This window comes from Halichoerus grypus, chromosome 3 (assembly GCF_964656455.1).
Source record: "Halichoerus grypus chromosome 3, mHalGry1.hap1.1, whole genome shotgun sequence".
Taxonomy (NCBI): Eukaryota; Metazoa; Chordata; class Mammalia; order Carnivora; family Phocidae; genus Halichoerus; species Halichoerus grypus.
The window spans coordinates 117187763-117211061 of NC_135714.1; the positions used below are offsets into that span (position 1 = coordinate 117187763).

A 23299-nucleotide genomic window follows, 5' to 3' on the forward strand; every position below is an offset into this window, starting at 1 on the left:
TGTTCTTAATATGTTGGTGAGGAGGATGACTCCCAGAAGCTCCAAACCTACATATTTTTTGTGGCTTGTGTGATATTGTGATTTATAATAAGAAATATACATTTGGTCTTTGTTCACTATTCCGGGCACAGAGCTCCTAAAAACCTTGGAATTTTGTAAGTGAGGAGAGCAAGAGCAACAAAGATGTCTTTTATTATGTTAATGAGGTGATTTTTGGAAAGCACCTAAGGATGGGGGCTATATGTTAGGAGAACCAACTATGGGATTTGAGTGTTGGAAATTTCAGTCCTACCCTGTCACTTCTGGGGAGGGAAGAGGGGCTGGAGGTTGAGTTCAATTATCCAGAGTCAATAATTTAATCAATCATGTTTATGCAATGAAGCCTCCATAAAACCACAAAAGGATGGGGTTTGGATAATTTCCTGGTTGGTGACCATGTGGAGACTTGGGGAGAATTGTAGGCTCTGAGAGATCATGGAAGTTCTATACTTTTTCCTCATACCTTTCCTTATGCATCTCTTCCATCTGGCTATTTCTGAGTTACATCTTTTTTTATAATAAACTGGTAATCTAGTAAGTTAAATGTTTCTTTGAATTTGGTGAGGCACTGTTAATTAGTTGAACCCAAGGAGGAGGTTGTTGGAATCTCTGATTTGTAGCCAGTTGATCAGAAAAACAGGTCATAATCCAGACTCATGATTGGTGTCTGGAGGGGTTACCAGGCAGTCTTTGTAGGCCTGAACTCTTGACCTGTGGGATCTGAGGCTATCACTAGGTAGATAGCATCAGAATTGAGTTAAATTGTAGGATATCCAGCTGGTGTTGCAGGGAATTGCTTGGTGGGGTGGGGAAACACTCCCTCCCCCCCCGCAACTCCCCACAAATATTGGAACTGTGATCAGAATTGTAGCTTGCAATTTAGGGAATAGTGAGGGGTTCTTTATCAAGATTCTGACTGGCCCACTACCCTATCCTTGAAGTTGGGGAAAAGTATCAGTCCCGGTGAAGCACATAGGATGAGAATGAGGAAAAGTGCCTTCTGAAGTTAAAAGAAGGTCTGAAAAAGGAAGAAAAAAAAAAAAAAGTGGGGCAGAGAGATGCTGCTTGGCAAATAAAGCTAATTACAGCTAATATCCACACCAAAACACTAACCATACTTCCCTACTTGCCTTTCTAATCCCTAAACCTGATTTCTTCATTTCTCCAATATAGTATATTGGAAAACTCACAGGTTTGAATCAGAAATAGCCTACAGCGAGAATGACCTTGACAACCTATATTCTGTCAGACTGGTCATAAAACATGTTGGCCTCCTATAAATCTCTGTGCAAATCTCCTTTGGCCTAGTGCTTAAGGCAATCATTCCTGGTCCCCAAAAGCTGCAATCATGCCAGGCAGAGGCTGGTCTTCCCCAAAATGGACATTGACGTGAGGCATTCTGCCACTGCCTTGCCATGTCATAAAGCTGCAACTACAAGACTTGGAACAAGCTCCCTAATGACACCAGGGGGGGAGCTGATTCATTCTCTCACATACAATCCATAACCACAGCACCACATGGGCAGGAGAGAGCTGGAACAAAGGTTTGTCAAGACCTGTCATTCTTTTCCCTAATCATCAGACTCTCCCACTACTCCACACTGGAAAACTTCTATCCAGAATTTTACAGGAATCATTCCCTTGTTTGTTTGTATGTTTGTTAATAGTTTTGTTTTGGTTTTGTTTTTAAGATTTATTTATTTATTTATTTTAGAGAGAGAGAGAGACAGCACTAGCGGGAGGGGCAGAGGGACAGGGAGAGAGAATCTTAAGCAGACTCCATGCCTCAATGTGGGGCTTAATCCCAGGACCCCAAGATCATGACCTGAGCTGAAAACCAAGAGTCAGATGCCCAACCAACTGCATCACCCAGGTGCTCCAATATCGTTATCCTTTACAGAAATGAACTATAAAACATTTTTTTCTTAGCACCTTCTCTATTGACATATCCATTTGGTTGCAAGTAGTTGTAATTAATTTTCTTTCACTTCATTTCTTTATAGTAATCCGTGGGTGATGCCAAAAACCAATGGTAGAATTACATGCTCGTGCGTATCTGCTGGTATGTGCGTTCCTGTTGGGTATAAACCTAGGAATGAAATGGCCAGGCCTATCTTCAACTTCAGTAGATAATAAAAAATACTTTTCCAAAGTGGTTGTAACAGTTCTCATTCCTACCAGCTGGGTATTAGTATTCCTGTTGACCCCCATCTTACCACTGACATTGTTAATCTCTTTAAAATTTAGCATTCTGGTTGTCTAGTGGTATTACATTGTGGTTTAAAACTGCATATCCTTGGTTTTCATTCAGGTTGAAAACTTTTTATTTATTGGGCATTTGGAGAGTCTCCTAAGGAGTTGTCTTTTTTTTTCTAATTTCTTGTTAGGAGTTTCTTAGATATTCTGGATTGGCCATTTTGTTAGTTATATGTGTTGCAAATATCTTTACCCCACCTGCAACTTCCTCTTCACTGTTAATGGTCATTTTAGTGTTTTACTAACTGACTTTGATAAAGATGAATGGTTTAGAATAAGAGTAGTAGGAGGGAAATATGATATATTTTAAGCACCAATTAACCTAATATGCCATAGGTGCCAGGCATTCTCCAGGAGTTTCTATCTAAATATTTTTGAAATAAACATAGACACACAGATCATCAGAGGTCATTGATTTAACACCAATTGCAAGATCAAGAAATAAGTATTATTAGCAATCCACAAGGCTCTCTCTTGCTGTCTCCTAAATACTAATATTTCTTCCTCTTTAGAGATAATTTCTAGTTTTGTGAGTTTTTGAATTTTGTTTACATAGAATCATTCTATGTATTATTTTTGTGTGACTTTTTCTTACTCACTTTTATATTTGTCAGATTTATCCATGTTATTACATATAGCAATAGTTTATTTTTGTTGTCATATGATGTTTCATTGTATGAAATATGTGCCATGTTTTATTTATTTTTTCTATTCTTGATGTCCATTTAAATTATTTCCAGTTTTGGGCTATAATAAAAAATGTTTCTATGAGCATTCATTATTCATGTACATCACACACACACGCACACACACACACGTACGTGTGCACACATGACATCCTGTTGGATATATACTTAGGATTGGAATTTGGGGGCCCAAGGTTATGCATGCTCTCACTTTTTCTGAAAATGTCAAACAGATTCCCAAAATGATTGTATCAATATATACTTCCTTCAACATTGTGTAACAGTTTCATCTGCTCCACATCCTCATCAACACTTGGTATAAGCAGTCTTACTCATTTTAGCTATTCTTATTGGTATGTAGTGGTATCTATTTGTGATTTTAATTTTCATTTACCAGATGAGGTTAAGCATATTGTTATGAACTTTGTGATCAGTTGGACATTCTCTTTTCTTAAAATAAATGTTAAGTTTATTTGTCCATTTTTTGATGGATTCACCCTTTTTTATTGGTTTGTAGGAGTTATCTATGCATTTTGGATATGAAATTTTTCATTTGACTTATTAAAATTTTTGCATTTTTATTTAAACATGAACTACAGATATCTTTTTCCACTACCTTAATTTTCTTCATTTTTTACTCTCTTAATAATGCCTTCTGATGAAAAGTCCTTAAATTTCATATGGTTCAATTCATTAATCATTTTCTTTATGTTTAGTGTTTTTTATATTTTATTTCAGAAAACTTTCTCAGCCATAACTTCATGATGATATAGTCCTATGTTATCTTCCAGGAACATATTGCTTTGCCTTTTTTATGTTGATCTACAGAATGCCTGGAATTGACTTTTGTATGTGGTATGAGGTGGAGGTCAAGTTTCATTTTTTTCCAAATGGATAGTGAACTGATCCACTACTATTTGATAAAAATAGCATCTTTCCTTACTGCTTTTTCATTGCTATTTTTTGTTATAAATCAATCATCCCATTGATTTCTGGCTTGCACTGTTCATATTGAAAAACCAAGTATTAGTCTAATTATTCCTGCTTGATGAATAATACATTTTTTCATTTGCCTGCTTTTAAAATGTATCTCTTTGTCTTTGACTTTCACCAGTGTTACTATAATGGATATGTATAGTTTTTTTTTATTTGTCCTATTGTGATTCTGTGTCTTTCTTCACTATAGGAAATTCTGAGCCATTATCTTTTCAGATATTGATTCTGCCTCATTCTATCTCTCCTCTGCTTCAAGGTATATACCAATTATCCCACTTCACTGTATCCTCTAAGTCTTTTTGTTCTCTCTTCTATATTATTCATTATTTTTTCTCTCTGTGCTTATTCTGAATATCTTCTTCTGATCTAACTTCCAGTTCACTAATTCTTACTTCAGCTGTTTCTTGTGTGCTGTTAAATGGAAGCGTTGCATTTTAATATATTATTTTATTTTTGTTTCAAACAGTTCTTATTTTATTAATCTTCCTTGTAATTTCTTTTTGTAATTTCCAGTTCTTTGATAAATTCTTTATCTTATTTTATTTTTTGCCCTTGAAGAATAAAAGCTTGATTATTTAAAAGTCTGATTGAAAACTCTAATATCAGGCCCCTTTAGGTCTGTTTTGAATTTCTATTGTTTTTCTTGCTTCTCCTCCTATTGACTTCCCTGTTCACATGCCTGGTTGTTTTATATAGTGTGCCATGATTTCTACATGAAAGTTTGTTAAAGTATTTTAGGCCTATCATAATCCCATCTTCCTCCAGGGAAGTAGTAATCCTGGATCATCTTCCTTCAACACTGTTACACAATGTTGAAGGAAGTATATATTGATACAATCATTTTGGGAATCTGTTTGGCATTTTCAGAAAAAAATGAGAGCATGCATAACCTTGGGCTCCCAAATTCCAATCCTAAGTATATATCTTTCTCCAATTTCAGGGTGAGGCCTCTAACTATCTCAAACCAAAATATAAAGAATATGAACACCAGTCTTTTCTCTTCACCCCCTTTGTATGCCCCGATCTTTAACCTTGGTCACATTAGACTGGAGATGCTTTCAAATTACCACTTAGGCTTTCAGCCTCTTGTCTGTTTTTTCTGGTATCAGCTAACACCTCAAGTGAAAAGCAGCCCCAGATAAGTGGCTCTAGCTAATATCTCTTGATTATTTCCTCTCTATGATTTTCATCAGACAATTCTTCATTGGTTTATTGATCTCTGATGCTTTGAAGAAACAAAAAAAGTAAATATTTTTAAGTATTTTGCTTGCCTAATGAGAAAGATTGACCTGAATTTTCAAATCACCATTACTGAAAGTGAAGAATCTCTATTTTGGACCTTTGTAGGATCATTAAAATTTTTCTTTCTCTTGATTGGTATGTTATATTCTTCCTAGCAGAATATTAAATATCTTAAAAACTAAAAATTTCTCCCAAGTAAACTAACCCTTTTAAATAATCAATGATAAACTTAATACAATAGTATGTACTCATAATCCTCACTTTCTTATGACCCATTCACTTTTTTTTAATTTTTTTATTGTTATGTTAATCAGCATACATTACATCATTAGTTTTTGATGGAGTGTTCCATGATTCATTGTTTGTGCATAACACCCAGTGCTCCATGCAGAACGTGCCCTCCTCAATACCCATCACCAGGCTGACCCATCCTCCCACCCCCCTCCCCTCTAGAACCCTCAGTTTGTTTTTCAGAGTCCATCGTCTCTCATGGTTCGTCTCCCCCTCCGATTTCCCCCCCTTCATTCTTCCCCTCCTGCTATCTTCTTTTTTTTTTCTTAACATATATTGCATTATTTGTTTCAGAGGTACAGATCTGAGATTCAGCAGTCTTGCACAATTCACAGCGCTTACCAGAGCACATACCCTCCCCAGTGTCTATCACCCAGTTATGCCATCCCTCCCACCCCACCCCCCACTCCAGCAACCCTCAGTTTGTTTCCTGAGATTAAGAATTCCTCATATCAGTGAGGTCATATGATACATGTCTTTCTCTTTTTGACTTATTTTGCTCAGCATAATACCCTCCAGTTCCATCCACGTCGTTGCAAATGGCAAGATCTCATTCCTTTTGATGGCTGCATAATATTCCATTGTATATATATACCACCTCTTCTTTATCCATTCATCTGTCAATGGACTTCTTGGCTCCTTACATAGTTTATCTATTGTGGACATTGCTGCTATAAACACTGGGGTACACATACCACTTCGGATCCCTACATTTGTATATTTGGGGTAGATACCCAGTATTGCAATTGCTGGATCATATGGTAGCTCTATTTTCAACTTTTTGAGGAACCTCCATACTGTTTTCCAGAGTGGCTGTGCCCGCCTGCATTCCCACCAACAGAGTAGGAGGGTTCCCCTTTTTCTGCATCCGCGCCAACATCTGTCATTTCCTGACTTGTTAATTTTAGCCATTCTGACTGGTGTGAGGTGATATCTCATTGTGGTTTTGATTTGGATTTCCCTGGTACCGAGCGATGTTGAGCACTTTTTCATGTGTCTGTTGGCCTTTTGGATGTCTTCTTTGGAAAAATGTCTGTTCATGTCTTCTGCCCATTTCTTGACTGGATTTTTTGTTCTTTGGGTGTTGAGTTTGATAAGTTCTTTATAGATTTTGGATACTATCCCTTTATCTGATATGTCATTTGCAAATATCTTCTCCCATTCTGTCGGTTGTCTCTTGGTTTTGTTGACTGTTTCTTTTGCTGTGCAAAAGCTTTTTATCTTGATGAAGTCCCAATAGTTCATTTTTGCCCTTGCTTCCCTTGCCTTTGGCAATGTTTCTAGGAAGAAGTTGCTGTGGCTGAGGTCAAAGAGGTTGCTGCCTGTGTTCTCCTTTAGGATTTGGATGGACTCCTGTCTCACATTTAGGTCTTTCAACCATTTTGAGTCTATTTTTGTGTGTGCTGTAAGGAAATGGTCCAGTTTCATTCTTCTGCATGTAGCTGTCCAATTTTCCCAACACCTTTTGTTGAAGAGACTGTCTTTTTTCCATTGGACATTCTTTCCTGCTTTGTCGAAGATTAGTTGACCATAGAGTTGAGGGTCCATTTCTGGGATCTCTATTCTGTTCCATTGATCTATGTGTCTGTTTTTTTGCCAGTACCATACTGTCTTGATGATGACAGCTTTGTAATAGAGCTGGAAGTCCGGAATTGTGATGCCTCCAGCTTTGCTTTTCTTTTTCAACATTCCTCTGGCTATTCGGGGTCTTTTCTGGTTCCATACAAATTTTAGGATGATTTGTTCCATTTCTTTGAAAAAAGTGGATGGTATTTTGATGGGGATTACATTGAATGTGTAGATTGCTCTAGGTAGCATTGACATCTTCACAATATTTGTTCTTCCAATCCATGAGCATGGAACGTTTTTCCATTTCTTTGTGTCTGCCTCAATTTCTTTCATGAGTATTTTATAGTTTTCTGAGTACAGATCCTTTGCCTCTTTGGTTAGATTATTCCTAGGTATCTTATGGTTTTGGGTGCAATTGTAAATGGGATCAACTCCTTAATTTCCCTTTCTTCTGTCTTGTCGTTGGTGTATAGGAATGCCACTGATTTCTGTGCATTGATTTTATATCCTGCCACTTGACTGAATTCCTGTATGAGTTCTAGCAGTTTTGGGGTGGAGTCTTTTGGGTTTTCCACATAAAGTATCATATCATCTGCAAAGAGTGAGAGTTTGACTTCTTCTTTGCCGATTTGGATGCCTTTTATTTCTTTTTGTTGTCTGATTGCTGTGGCTAGGACTTCTAATACTATGTTGAATAGCAGTGGGGATAGTGGACATCCCTGTCGCGTTCCTGACCTTAGGGGGAAAGCTCTCAGTTTTTCCCCATTAAGAATGATATTCGCTGTAGGTTTTTCATAGATGGCTTTTATGATATTGAGGTATGTACCCTTATCCCTATACTCTGAAGAGTTTTGACCAAGAGAGGATGCTGTACTTTGTCAAATGCTTTTTCTGCATCTATTGAGAGGATCATATGATTCTTGTTATTTCTTTTGTTAATGTATATTATCATGTTGATTGATTTGCGGATGTTGAACCAACCTTGCAACCCAGGGATAAATCCCACTTGGTTGTGGTGAATAATCCTTTTAATGTACTGTTGGATCCTATTGGCTAGTATTTTGGTGAGAATTTTTGCATCCATGTTCATCAGGGATATTGGTCTGTAGTTCTCCTTTTTGATGGGGTCTTTGTCTGGTTTTGGGATCAAGGTAGTGGTGGCCTCATAAAACGAGTTTGGAAGTTTTCCTTCCATTTCTATTTTTTGGAACAGTTTCAGAAGAATAGGTATTAATTCTTCTTTAAATGTTTGGTAGAATTCCCCTGGGAAGCCATCTGGCCCTGGGCTTTTGTGTTTTGGGAGATTTTTGATGACTGCTTCAATTTCCTTAGTGGTTATAGGTCTTTTCAGGTTTTCTATTTCTTCCTGGTTCGGTTTTGGTAGTTGATACATCTCTAGGAATGCATCTATTTCTTCCAGGTTATCTAATTTGCTGGCATAGAGTTGCTCATAATATGTTCTTATAATTGTTTGTATTTCTTTGGTGTTGATTGTAGTCTCTCCTCTTTCATTCATGGTTTTGTTGATTTGGGTCATTTCTCTCTTCTTTTTGATAAGTCTGGCCAGGGGTTTATCAATCTTGTTAATTCTTTCAAAGAACCAGCTCCTAGTTTTGTTGATCTGTTCTACTGTTCTTTTAGTTTCTATTTCATTGACTTCTGCTCTGATCTTTATTATTTCTCTTCTCCTGCTGGGTTTAGGCTTTATTTGCTGTTCTTTCTCCAGCTCCTTTAGGTATAAGGTTAGGTTGTGTACTTGAGACCTTTCTTATTTCTTGGCCCCATTCACTTTTTCAGCTGCTAGAATATTGGTTTTGGTCTGTATGTATTTAACAAATATCTTATAAAGTACCTAACATTTAGTCACTCTATTTCAATCTACTTGATTTCTTAAAGATAACTGAATTTATATTTTTTAATTGGTAATTCTAAACCCATTAAAAACACAAACCCCAGGACACCTGCTCAGTCCTACCCTTTCAGTTATCTATAGCTTTGACCCTTTGGGTAACAATTCTTTTCATTTTAATTTGTTTTATATGAATAATTATCATTTGCTTAATCTTTTTACTTCCTTACTTCCTTTTCTTTTCCTGTGTTTTCTGAAGTTTACTTATGGCCCCTTTATGTCTTTCTTTATAGTTTTGAAGTACAAAGTAATTATTAGTCAGTTTTGGAAGAAGTCTTCTATTCCCTCTAAAATGCCCTGCAAGATGTTGTTTTTCTATGATAATTATAGGTAAAACACCTGCATAGTCCTCTGCAGCTCTGCCTCTCTAACATGAGCCATTTGTTTATGTTCACTATCTGCAATAACCAAGACTCTGAGTGTTTTGCTGTCATAGGGAAAAACTTTTTAGATCTCTTTTTGGAGCAGTTACTTTCTGATTGCATTTAAGCTGAAATAAATATGTCACATTTTCTGCATTACCTTCTCCCAGGAAGAGAAGGAATTATTATTTCAGCATTTCATGCATACACCATATTATATAGATCTGTAATTTCCAAACCTGATTGTTTTTCAGAATAGTTTTTAAAAAATACAGAATCCCATGGTGCCACCTAAACCTACGAAATCAGAATTCCTTAGGCTAGAGCCTAGCAACTTCTTGTTGTAGTTTTGTTTGAGTTGGTTTTGACCTCCTTTGATAACTGTGATAACCAACCAGGACTGCAGTCTGCTACAGTGGTGGCTTATACTTCTCAAATCAAATCTTCTAGCCAAAAAACTTAACACTGGTTTTCACTTATGTCTTGTTATATCCTGATATAGCTCTACTTAAATCTGTATTTTTACTAATTATTTTACAATTCCTAGGCACCTAGGATTGTAATACCAAACCTATCATTGACTTTTTTCTCTCCTGCCTTTGCCTCTCCAATTTCTATCCAGTCTTCAAAACATATTGATTTGATTTCCACAATATTTTTCTCATCTGTCTTCTTTACATTTCCAGTGTAACTACTCTAATTCAACTCCCATTTCTCTTGCTAAGACTTTTTAAAGAGACTATTCTCCCTGACTCTAAGATCAAGCCACATAATCCATCTTATGCCCTAATCTCAAAAAACCATAGCTTGACCTTTAGTGTGCTTTTTTCAAATGTTTTTAATAGCTTTTCTCTTTTTCAGTGAAAAGTGAGTGTCCATAGACTGATTGGCAATCAAAATTTACTATTACCTGCTTATGGTGTACTATTTTAGTGTTGTCTCCTGTTTTTCCCTCTTTATACAACTACCTATTAGTCTATTTATTTTTCTAAAAATGCTCTGTACTTTTAGCTTTCATGCATTTGCTTATCGTATCATTTTTTTTAAGGTTTTATTTATTTATTTGACAAAGAGAGACACAGCAAGAGAGGGAACACAGCAAGGGGAGTGGGAGAGGGAGAAGCAGGCTTCCTGCAGAGCAGGGAGCCTGATGTGGGGCTTGATCCCAGGACTCTGGGATCATGACCTGAGCTGAAGGCAGACACTTACTCTGGGATCATGACCTGAGCCGAAGGCAGACGCTTAATGACTGAGCTACCCAAGCGCCCCTGCTTATGGTATCTTTTACATTAGATTTGTCCTTCCACATTCCCTCTCTGTTGAGATAATATATATATATATATACATATATATGTCAAAGTAAAGTTCAAATGCCACATTCTTCAAAGCTTACTTGATCTCACATGGTTGCAATGATCCATTTGTCTTTACAATCTTATTATTTTATGTTATAGATATTTTGCATGTAACTCTTCTGCCTTCATTGTTTGTAAGCTCCCTGAGAATTGAAACTAAATTATTCAGCTTTCTTTGCTCCAGAATGCCTGGCACAATGCCATGCCCACAATGAGGGCTCAGTAATTTATGGAATAAATTGGTGGGTGCATGCATAAACGGCTATACTGAGAATCATAAAATAGCAGTAAAATGACTATCCAGGCATCACTAAAATTTGCTTACAAGATTCTAATGGGAGAAATTGAGAGTAATAGAGCAACAAACATATTATTATTATCTAAGAATTATTTCACTTTGATGAGATGAGTAAGTGATTATCTCTGCCTGAACATATAATAACAGAGTATGTAGAAATATCTACTTAGTGATTATTTAAAATGAATTTGTTTCATCATAATATTTAGATGAATGAATTCCAAACATAAAGTACTACGTATACCTAGGCAAGATATTCTGTCTGTTTTTAAATAATTCTTATCTGGAAAATAACTATTTTTAATATTAGTTGGCAAACATTTATATAAATTTCTGATAGGAAATTACCTAATACATTCTCTACTGTTTCAGGCAAAAATAGGCCTTTAACTCTGCATTCATTATGCAGACCACCAGTAACTGGCTCTTCAAAGAAGTTGTCATTTACTGAAGAACAATGTTCCTGCCAAGTCATTTGAATTACTTGCCTCTTATGGAGTTTGTTTTCACTTATCTAAGACTATGCTATATCTTTGGCCTTTAGAGGTAGTAATATACATATGCTGTTTAAATACAAAAAATTTGGTCTGCATATGTCAACACATTAACAGTTTATGTTTAAAGTACTCAGCGTGATTTAAAAGTGGGCAGGATGTGTAAATTTAATATTTCTGTTTCCAGCAGAGAATAACAATTACCATGAAAGTGTTCTACAAAGGAACTTTAGATAATGTGATCTCCTCTAAAAAACACAATTCATTGTGTTTTCAATTCATTGAAAAAAACAACCTCAAAATAGACTAAACACTATAGAAGAAAGTTACTGGATTATGCAGCTACACTCTAGGATAAACATGGCTTTCAGCAGGGCTGGATCCAGAAACACAAAGGATGCCATTAGGACTGCAGGTCTTTCCATTCTTCTCTTTCCTATGGTTAGGCTTCCTTAAAAACTGTAGTTGTGGCTTTAGGCTCACATTCTCTTTATGATTTGTGATCCTAGAGAACATAGTGGGTGTTTTCTGATAGTACCAGCAACCCAGGGACAATTCTGTCTGGCTCAGCAAAAGGTTCTGGGCCTCATGTCGGTAATGTGGGCAATGTGATTGACAGGTTTATCAAGTGGGTGGAACATTTCCCAGAACAAATTCATGTGGAATGACAAGTACCTAATATTGACTATAGGTAGGTAACAACCGGCAACTCTAAATATGCACTGATAGGTAAACATTTGAGGAAAAACCTGCAAAATGGACCACCTGCTAACATACTTTAAATACTCTAAAAGAGGACAAAAGGCTATTGGAAAGAAGACTAAAGACATTGAGAATTAGATTTTGCTAATAAGTGCTAATTTATTTTCTTTTCTGCGATGAAGCATCCACTTCCTTGTATAACAATTCTTTTTGACCAGAAAATAGTTTATATTATTTCCTCCCCATATGTTCCTCTCCTTTGAGAAATAACAGTCTTCACCTGTGTTTTCTCTTGTATTGAGAGCAATAACTAACTGAAGGGGTTGATATATCTTTCCCATCTACTTTTCTTTACTCAAATAACCTACATGAATTTGCTTCACCCCTGTCTTTTTTTTTTCACTCCTGTCTTTTAAACTTGTCTTGAATATATTATCATCATCCTACCTGTCATGATATTAATTTAGGCTGTCAACATAGAGTACCTGTACTATTGAAATTATCTCTAGAGCAGTCTCAATGCCTACATTTTCCCTATCTTACACATGGTCACAAGGGGGGCAGTGCTAGAGAGCATATCTAATCAAGTTAATGGCTTCCCTTACATTGTAGCTGAATAGATGGCTCCTAACAACTACATTCATGATATGGCACAGCTTTAATTGCAATAACTTCCCTGACTTGTCATCATCATACTTTGGTGATATAGAAATGCCTGTACTTTCCTCAGTATGTTATGGTATTAGGTATCTCCATGTACTGATAGTTCCAGTGCCAACAAAGTCAATAACTACCCTTCAGTTCTATTTCTCTATACATACTTGTATATTGCATTTTCACAGAGTATTTTATCTGTTTGCATACATCACTCTCATTATTCACATTAGGTTCTGTTTCTTAAAGGTGTAAACTATGACCTTAGCTACTCAAAATGGTATTCCATAGACCAGAAATATTAGGATTGCCAAAGAGTGGGTGAGTGAGTGAGTGAGTGAGTGAGTATTTATTTATTTATTTATTTATTTTAGAGGGAGAGAAAGAACATGCATGGAGTGGGGGGCAGAGGGAGAGGGACAGAGAGGGAATCCTAAGCAGGCTATAATGCCCTGAGTGGAACCCATGTAGGGTTCCATCTCATGACCCTGAGATTATGACATGAGCTGAAATTGAGAGTTGGATGCTTAACCAACAGCCATCCAGGTGCCCCACCAAGGAGTTATTTAGAAATGAAGAATTTTGTGCCTACCAGAGGCTTAGTGAATCAGAATATGAATTTTAACAAAACCTTCAGGTGATTTAAATATACTGTAATTTCTGAGGAGCACCGATTTTTGACATAGTCCTTGTAGTTTAATAGCAAGTGTCTAGCAAATATGTACTTATACCTGGTAAATAGTAGATGACTTACACACTTTGAATGAATTGAATTGAATTGAACTGAATTGAATTGAACTGAAAGAAATTTATCCACATCATGATTTTTTCTGAGCCTTGGTAAAAATTTGCACCCTTCCTAGAAATATTGTACTGGGGAACTTGCCTCCTAAGAAGTGAAAGATCCTGTGATAATGTCATATTCCCAGACTATGGATTTAATATTTGGCCATATCTCTTCCTTCAAATCCCGGAAAATTTCTCTGTTTCTTGTAAGCTCACCATTAACCATGAAAGTGAAAGCAGTGGTGAGGGAAAATGTAGGTAAGAATTCAAGCTGAGCCGGGGCACCTGGGTGGCTCAGTCATTAAGCATCTGCCTTCAGCTCGGGTCATGATCCCGGGGTCCTGGGATGGAGCCCCACATCGGGCTCCCTGCTCAGCAGGGAGCCTGCTTCTCCCTCTCCTTCTGCTGCTCCCTTGCTTGTGCTCTCTCTCTGTCTCTCTCTCTCTGTCAAATAAATAAATAAAATCTTAAAAAAAAAAAAAAGAATTCAAGCTGAACTATTGCCTGTTGTAGGAGGTTGACTGCATTGTTTGGTGATGCCCTTCCACACAGACTCTGGGTTTGGGCACCTGATTGCTTTAGCTAGTAGAATAGGTACACATTCAATTTGATCAGAGATGGGCACTTCCATTTCCTTTTTCTTGATCCTTGCCTTCATTACTGGAACAAGGAGCAGAGCCCAGTAGGCCCCTTTTGTTGTACCAGTTAAGGCTTAGACATGACAGAAGACTCAGCCAAGATGAAAAAAGCCAAGGTGTAGCTGATGAGCAGCTGACTAAAGACAGGAGTGAGACCCTCCAATCCCAGGTAGCCAATACAACGATGAGCACAGGTATTTATTGATATATTGTCATATGTCACTGAAGTTCAGTGGTTGTGATGTAACATGAGTGGGGCAAGAGATCGCTGCTACAGTGATGGAATGCAGTTCAAGTACACTCTCAGTGGTGGTTCATTCACAACTTGAATAATTTTTTATAGTGCTTAAACTTAACCAACAGAAGTGTTCTCTATACTTAAATATCTTAGTTATAAATCTTAATTATAGGAATAAAAATAGTTTATAAATATAATAAAGCTGCTCTCAAAAGACTTGGAATCTCTGTAGGAACCTGGTTAGCATTCTTTATTTTCTTCCAAATGTACCATGCCCACCTCTACATTCAGAAGGTCAGACAAGACTGCTTACTTAATTATTAGGTAAGAGCTGCTGGCAAGAATACCCTCACACACACACACACACACACAATAAACGTACACAACAATATATATTATATATAATATGCAACAATATATATGTAATATATATATGTAATATATATGTATATATATGTATATGCAACAATATATATGTAATATATATTGTTGCATGTAAATATTGCCTATATGTAATATATATATTCAACATAAATAGTCAACACACACATATCTATAGCAAGAAATTTGTTAAAAGTGGAAATGAGGCCCTTGTATATGTAAATGCTTCTAACAAAGGAAGGACAGAAGGAAATTTTGTTATATAAGCATCTTTCTTGCTTTTTCATTAGGTTCTCATAATTCTTAGTTGGGAAATCTATTCTTTAGATTATACTTAGGCTAATTAATCCATTAATCCTTTACATCTTTCAGATGATTTAAATCACATTTATTAAAAAAAAAAAAAAACAGAGTTTGAGAAATCTAGGGACTCTGCTTGTATCTTACTGATACCTAAGCCACAATGAGCTAAAGTATTTACAGAGTAATGAGGAAACCATTACTTCTGAATAAAGTTATATATCAATTCAGTTAAAGCATTTTAGTTAGCCATTGGCCAGGGTATAGGGACTGGGGGTGGTAAGGTGGATGAGGCAGCAGCAGGGAGCTACGACCCCATTCTCACAGCAGCTGTGCAATGGCTTTATCACTGGTAACGGTGAACCAGCAGGTCTAGAGGTTTCAGTTTTCCTGATTATAAATCTGAAATTTTTATTCCTTAATATTTTCCCACACCTTCTCCTTTTATGCAATCAAGTATTCCTTCCTTTTGATGTTCAATGGCTTGTAACTCTTTTCTCCAGATGTAACCCAAAATATCATTATTTGCTGTCCAGTCTGCATAAGTAAGATGACGTAAGAATGAACTAAATGAGTCTCTAAGTGATTTTCAAGTAAAGTTGTATCAAAATGTCTGTGAATGATTTGTGTATCATACTCTTAGGTCGTTCTATAATGTACAGTATATATAGTTTGCATTTATCAGTTCCAGCTTTGCCTGAGTCTACTATTTACTCCAAAATTTTCCAAAATTAGATTATAGCAACTGCGTCCTTAATCAGTGAAGAGTATAATTTTCTTGCTTTCACTAATGAAAGCAAAATAAATGTTATTAATGTAGCTTCTATATTTTTAATTATAGAACTACAAAATATGTTTCATTTATCTTCTAGATATTTTTCTTTATTTTTTATTTTTTATTGTATTATGTTATGTTAATCACCATACATTACATCATTAGTTTTTGATATTTGTAACACTCACTTTTGTAAAATAAAATAATTGTGGTTTATTTGTTTTTCTTTAGTTGAATCTCCTAGTACATCTATGACAACAATTCAAGGAAGAAACATGAAAATACTTTTTATGATATTTGTTTTCCTCTACATTTCTATAAACTAGATTTCCATGCTACAAGAAGCTTATTAATATTGTCAAGGAAAAATGTGAAGTGAGGGTTGATTCACTTTCTTCTTTAAAGTGATAACTATTTGTTAGAGACTATGTGACTTATGTGTAAGAAAATAGAGGTTTCAAGATTATGTTAACAAAATCTGAAAGAAACATAGAATTTACCAAATGACAATGACACAAAACAATTATGGAATATGACCTATTATAATCATATAAAGTATTTACTTATAAATTAATCCATCTTCAATTCAAATCATGTGAGCATATTATTAAAAGAAAAGATGTACTCAAAATTGCATATAGTGAATATTTCAGAATTGTTGTTTTGTATCAACATGATGGTTGATATCTATTGTCCAATTACAATTTTGAGAAAATTTCTAAAAAAAGTCAATATTTTATTTGCTTTTTTCAGGAATTTAATATCCTTTATGACTTTATCACTTAATATCTACTTAGGTAGTATTCATCCAATGTCCAGAAATTCTTAATATTCTGCCGAAAACCAACAAATTTCTTAGCCTATCTACAGAAAGCCATAAGGCAGACCAATACTCTAAGAATATAAAAGTGATACAATTCTCACTTAATTAATTGCTGTGCCTCTACTCAGGAATTGATCTATTTCATTACAAATTGTAAAATACTATATCAACCAGGTCAGTTGGATGATACAAGAACTATATTCTGATATGAAGAAAACTGGAAAGCTGGAGAAATTAAAGACAAAAACCAACCACCCAACCAAAGCAAACATACAAACAAAAGATAAAACACATAAAAAAATGAGTCTAAATATTCAGCTGATTACCCAAAGTATCTTTTTCATTTATACAATGATTTTTCATGTATAAATTAGGTTATATTTTGAAATATATCTTTACTTAATATGCTGATAATATAAACAAACTGAGTAGCATTGTTGTGTCCATATTATGAAAAAAGAAAGACATTATATATGATTCTTGTTTTTCCCTTCAAATCTTTATCAATTATGGAAACTAAATAATAAATTTTGCAATATATTTTTAATCTTGGTTGCAAATAAAAGACAACAAAACATAGGTTATTAATTATATCTTTTAAGAAACCATTAATAAAAATTTATTGACTTTTATACCACACATTATCTTCATAGAATTTGCTTCATCTTGCATTTTTATGCTTTGTAATTTCAGAAATCAGCAAGATAAATGTCAGAATAAAATTTTACATTTGGTAGAAATTAAAACTTTGACTTTCCAAGTTAAGAGTTGTTTTGAAAGAAATGGCAAAAGTGCTAGTATCCGGAGGAAATATTAGGCTCAAGATAATCTGTCCAGAGTCTAAAAAGAAAAAAAAAAAGTTGTTCATGGAATTTTCTTCATAACGAGATGAACAAAATATAAAACCTCATGCGGCCTCCTGAGTCATAGCAGGCATGTTAAAAGGTGAAAAATTAAATTCTTTCCAAACTGTTATTTTGTGGCATACTACACAAGGCCTATGTATTAGGGATAAAAATTGTTATGCTTCTTTCAGACATGAATACAAATAATTTATTCAAATAAAATCCAATACTTGATTAGGTCAAAAGGAGAGGGAGAAAATATTATCTTATGACTTATAGATGAACAATCAAGGGACTGATGAAACAGGAAAAGAAAAAGCTTTTAAAGGCCAACCATAGAAATCTTCTTGCCAATAATCCTCTATTATCCAAGCTGGGGATCATGAGTTAGTGTCCTCCTGCCAGTACAAAGACAAATTGTAGTCCAAGATTTCTATGCCAAGAAATATCCAGAGATGAAATCAGAAATATCCCAGGAGGTTAGAAGAAGAACACTTTCAAAGTGTTTTTAACAGAGCAGTTGGTGTGATCAAATGGCCAGAGAAATCTTAGGCTGCATGGTTGCTCTGACTTTGTTGGGTTCACCCGCTTCACGGTTGAGGGAATCTCTGTCCTTAATGCTGCTTGTCTAGACTTAAATGTTTAAGGAAGTATTCGGACAATCCCAGTAAAAACCTTAGGTCTTCAGAAAGACCTTCAAAAAAAGGTCTTCATACTAAAATATTTTAACAATTTGTCCAACATCATTCTGCCACCATCTGGCATAAAGCAACATGTTCCAGTGATTCAATCCCTTTATTTTGGAATTTTCTTTCTTCCAGATTTATGTTTTCCCAAAGAAGAGAAAATCATCAACGTGTAAATTTAGATTTTCGGTGGGCTAGAATGCTATATTGCAGAAGTAAGCAGCGTAGGTCATTTCACATCAGCTGGCAGACTTAGATATTGAAATGCAAAATGGCCACCTGCGATCTGGTAAGTAGAGTAATAATAACTACACATCTGATCTAGAATGAACAGGTGTAAGTTTGTAGGGTGTATCCTTAAACATCATTAGAAAAGCAGAATAATGCTTACATGGAAATAAATTCTATAGTTAGTGGCAAGGGATAGATGTCAAAATGGAAACCATTTGTCCTAAGGGGTTAAGAACTGTTGTGTCAGAATACTCTGGTTATTACACTCATTCCCATAGTTAGTATTAACTAAGAGACCATGGACAAATTAATATCTCTAAGCCTTAAATTCTTGATATTTAAAATCAGGATAATGATTGAGTCTGCCTCAGAAGATTGTTGAAAGTATTAAATAAGTTCCTGTGGGTTTAACATTTAGCACAATGCCTGGCATATTATAGTTTTACACACAAATAGAACATGTTTTATATCTATTATATTTTATCATTTAGTGAGTGCCTAATATATTCCTGATGAAGTATTTTGTAATTAATGAAATTATTTCAAATCGTTATTATAGCCCCACAGGTAGACGTAAATGGCCCCATTATATAGATGTGGAACTTTAGGATCAGAAAGGGTTTTGTTGCTCAAATTTACATGGTGATTAAGTAGTTCATGACAATGGGACCTGTACCTGTCTGATTATTTTTTATCCCACAGGTATGAGTGGAAGCAAGAGTTCTGACCATAAAATAAACCTCAGTTGTATGTGACCTTTTCAGACCTAGTTGGAACCTAGTTGTGGATCTCATATCTTCCATATAATTCTGGAAGAACACCTGCCTCTTGCTTCCAAATATTATTCCTATTTACATGACACAATAAATTTCGCATGGCCAAATGTGACTTCTCTAAGTTAAACACTTGTTCTACAAATGTGTCTCTCTGTTAATACACAAATATTCCCAAAGAGTGATGAGCTATAAGAAATTGAGAGTGACTCCTAGTGCATGTATTTTTCGCTTGTTCATTTGTTTAAAAATTCTTTCCTTGTTCTCATAGATTCTGGAAAAGATTCATAGCAAGGCAAGCAATACCAAGTGCCTAAAACAGTGGAAATGAAAATAACTTAGATCACCAAAGATAAATTTCTAGTTTTAAAATGATACTCAATGTCTAGTGTGTCCTTTAAAGCAACTCTGTATTACTCCAAATCCCTGTTGAGGCTCTGCTTCCCGACTATGAAATACTTTAAATTTTAGTATGGAGGCAGCCAGAAAACTCTTAGACTCAAACTGCCGAAGCAGCCTTGAAATCCATCAAACCATGTGCTTCAAAACAACTTTCTATAAAACTCTTTTTAAAGAGATATGAAGGATGCTTTCAAGAATGTTCTGGTAAACACCAGATTTATCATCTCAAGTAGTCATGTCCCATAAGGTCATCTCATCTCTTCTAATGTACATTTAAATTTGTGGTGAGGGAGGAAAAAATCCTAGACTTGAAACAAAGAATTTAGATACATAAAGAGATTTTCTGAAAATGTCATGACTATAACAACATTTAACCGTTTCAAAATGGCTACCAGATAAGGTGTAAATTCAAAAGTGAGATATTCACAATTACATATTTTACTAAAACTTTTTTTTTATCTTTTCCTCATATGGTAATTGCAGGTTTTCGCTTAGAAGTCGTTACAGTCAAAATGGTTCCAATACAGAAAGAGTTTTAGTAATATTCAGATGAAATCACAGTAAAAGAAATAAACCAGAAAGTTTATATCACTAAGAAATGGAAGCAGATTTTCAAAACTCCAGACAAAACTCTTAATGACAAGGAGAGAATTCCGACTAGTGTAAGTGTCAAAGCTTAGCTGCTGAGATGCCTGTTTCCTTCTTTACATCTTCTTGTCACAGTTGAAAATGAGGCAGAAAAATCTTAAAGGCTCAAACATCATACAAATTAAGATTTTTCTGACTCCTGTTGGGACCATAGAAACCATCAAACCGTTATAGTACATTCTGTATAGAACAAGTAATGAGGTGAGAAGCAGCTCCATTTCTATTTCCTCTGAGTTGGAAAACATGTGGAGCAGAAACTGGACAGACACAGAGTTAGCCATGAGCCACATGCCATTGTCTGAACTCTGAGACAAGAAAGCATTACGCATGCGCACATCTGCACAAGACCATATGCTTCCCAGATTTCGGCTAAAGAAACTAATTCTTTATGATTCAGGGGAACACACAGATTCTTTAGTACAGCTGCAGAATGTGAACCACAGAGAAGAAGCTACAGGGACTAAAGTCACATAGCAATTGGACTAATAGCAATTGCACATTTCAAAACTGAAAACTCTTTGGAATATATTTATATTGTTTGAGACCAATCGCTCTTTCTGCCCCCCTGTGTTTTTATTTCAGGTAGTATAATCCTTTCTTGGGTTTCACAATTCTAAAGCACAGTGCCGAATGCCATGTGGTCTTAATAAAAATTAATCTGACTTTCAGCAGAAAAACCAAAGAAGACTTTTTTTTCTTTTAGATTCCTTTCTTAATAAATTTTTCCCCTAAATATTTATAGTTGTATCTGTTACTTAAAATATACATCACATAGTATTATTAACATCATGTTAATATTGTGTATGTGTGTGTCTAGTATATAAATAGGACTCTTGGCCATTTAAAATTTTTAAATACTGTCTCCTCTGAATATTTCAAATCTAGTAAAAAGCATGGGTGCTCAAAATTTGCCTGCCTGGCTGGAATCCTCAAAAATGTCTTGCCCACAGACCCATGTTCCAAGCAGGGACTTGAACCTCTTCTTTTAAACCTGCTAACACTAAGATACCATGTTGAATTTATACCCTCAATTTATATTCTCATAATTCAATTTTAAACAGGTAAATATTTTTACAAATCAAACAACTCGTTTCTCAAAAAAAGGTTGCCAGTGGATGACCCAAAAGAGGAGAAGTGCAGAATCTCTTGAAGCAACTTCCTCTAGACATCTAAAGATTTCCAGAGCAGCACTAATTTTATCTATTTAAATGTTGAGCTTTGTAGCAAGATTTCTTTTAAATACAGGGACATGTTTCTTAAAAAAAATTCTGGAAAATTCTGACATACACACACACACACACACACAAAACCCAAAGTTAGACGACATTAAATGAATCACCAAAGTCAAACAATGTATTAGTGATGGAGCTAAACTTAGAACTCTTCCCCAATGTCATGTACACCACTCAAATGTAGGCATCTTACTAATTTTGTTTTGTCTTGAATAAACTAAGAGGCCTCCTGGTGCACAGCCTACTTTCTCCCATGCATTCAATTGATTCTGATATATTCCAACCTAGGTTTAAAATAAAAGTTCAAAAGCCAACAAGAGGTAACCCAGTGCTTAGAGCTATTAAATAAATATAGGAAACTCACAGAAAACAACATGTGCATTTTGGCAATGTACACTTGAGCACCGAACTGAGAAAATAAGGTTATAAATACCAATAAAATAATTTTGACTTCTACATGCTTGTGTCAATTGCACTCACTTTATTTACCATTCTAAATGTCCAAATGAAAAAGGTACAGTCTTATAGAATAATACTGTAGAACTCAGAAATGTTCTTGTTCTTAAAATTCAAATATTTCAATATGACAAATTTGTTCAGAGGCATAACTGTCTTTTTAAATATATTTCCTTCATTAGTTTGTTTTTTCAGCACTCTTGTCGCATCTGTACATCAAGACAAAATGTCATTTTCAAACCCACCCTTTGGACGTATTTAACTAGGCTTTTAAAGCAATTGAGAAGAGTGTTGTAACTGCCTAAATTGAGAAGCTTAAAGCAGGAGAACTAAAATAAAGTGATTTACAGCCTAGAATTATTTGCAGAAAGTTTTAGAGTAAGATAAACTTCTAGAAGGCTGATGTTCAATACATATTTTAAAGTTCTGAAGTATTTTGTCCGACTGAAACTGAAGTACACTGGCAAACTGGGCAGTCAGTTTACTTAAGCTTGAAAATTCCATTTCATTCAAATTGGATACAGTAGTTAAATAAAACAATGGGGCTTCTATTTTCTGCCACATGTTATTTTTTTTTAAAAAAAATGTATACAAATGCTGTCATATGAGCAGACTGTTTGCCTGCTCAGTGCAAGGTTTTATGTTTCTGAAAGGCCTCCATCCCCATCCCTTAATGCTGAAAATAAATCAATTTCATCTGTTGGTTGTTTTATTTCTAGGGCTTTTTTTTCCCCCCTGCTTCCTTTTAGGCCAATTTCCACAAAGCCATATGGCAGCTGAGAGAAGGAAAGCAATGGGCTGTATTTTCAGATCTGAACAAAAGGGGCGGCGGGGTCAAAGCGGCCCATGAATGCATGGGACACAGTCCTGTATAGAAGGGCCCCCGCCCGTCAGGGAGGACCGAAGGGAAGGCTGATGGAGCTGCCACTGCTTAAACAGAGACCTGGTGGGTGCTTTCCTTGCTCATGTCATCCACTTTCGTCTACCCCCACTTTCACCACATCCCTTTCCAGTTGGTTTGGTGCCAAAATCCCATTAGCTATATTAATGACATATGGTTGGAGGAAGTGTGTGGCAGGACAATAAAGGCACAAATTGAGCATTCTTTCTTTTCATTCCTGATATTTGTATCACAGGATGCCAGGATCCCAACAAAGATTATGTCCATCACATTTTTTAGAGCTCAGAATGCACTGCAGAAAAGAGTCCATAAAACATAATGACTTGTCCCT

The 23299-nt window shown here is 35.4% G+C and overlaps 1 long non-coding RNA gene across 1 annotated transcript in view; it reads left to right on the plus strand.

Annotated features, from left to right (window-relative positions):
* The window catches only part of LOC118541259 (uncharacterized), a 38860-nt gene extending 19382 nt beyond the window's left edge, over positions 1-19478 (plus strand). The window contains exons 3-4 of the long non-coding RNA XR_013446172.1: positions 18461-18614; positions 19259-19478. This is a non-coding gene — a long non-coding RNA (uncharacterized LOC118541259). The remainder of the gene's footprint in view (positions 1-18460; positions 18615-19258) is intronic.
* Positions 19479-23299: the final 3821 nt, after the last annotated feature.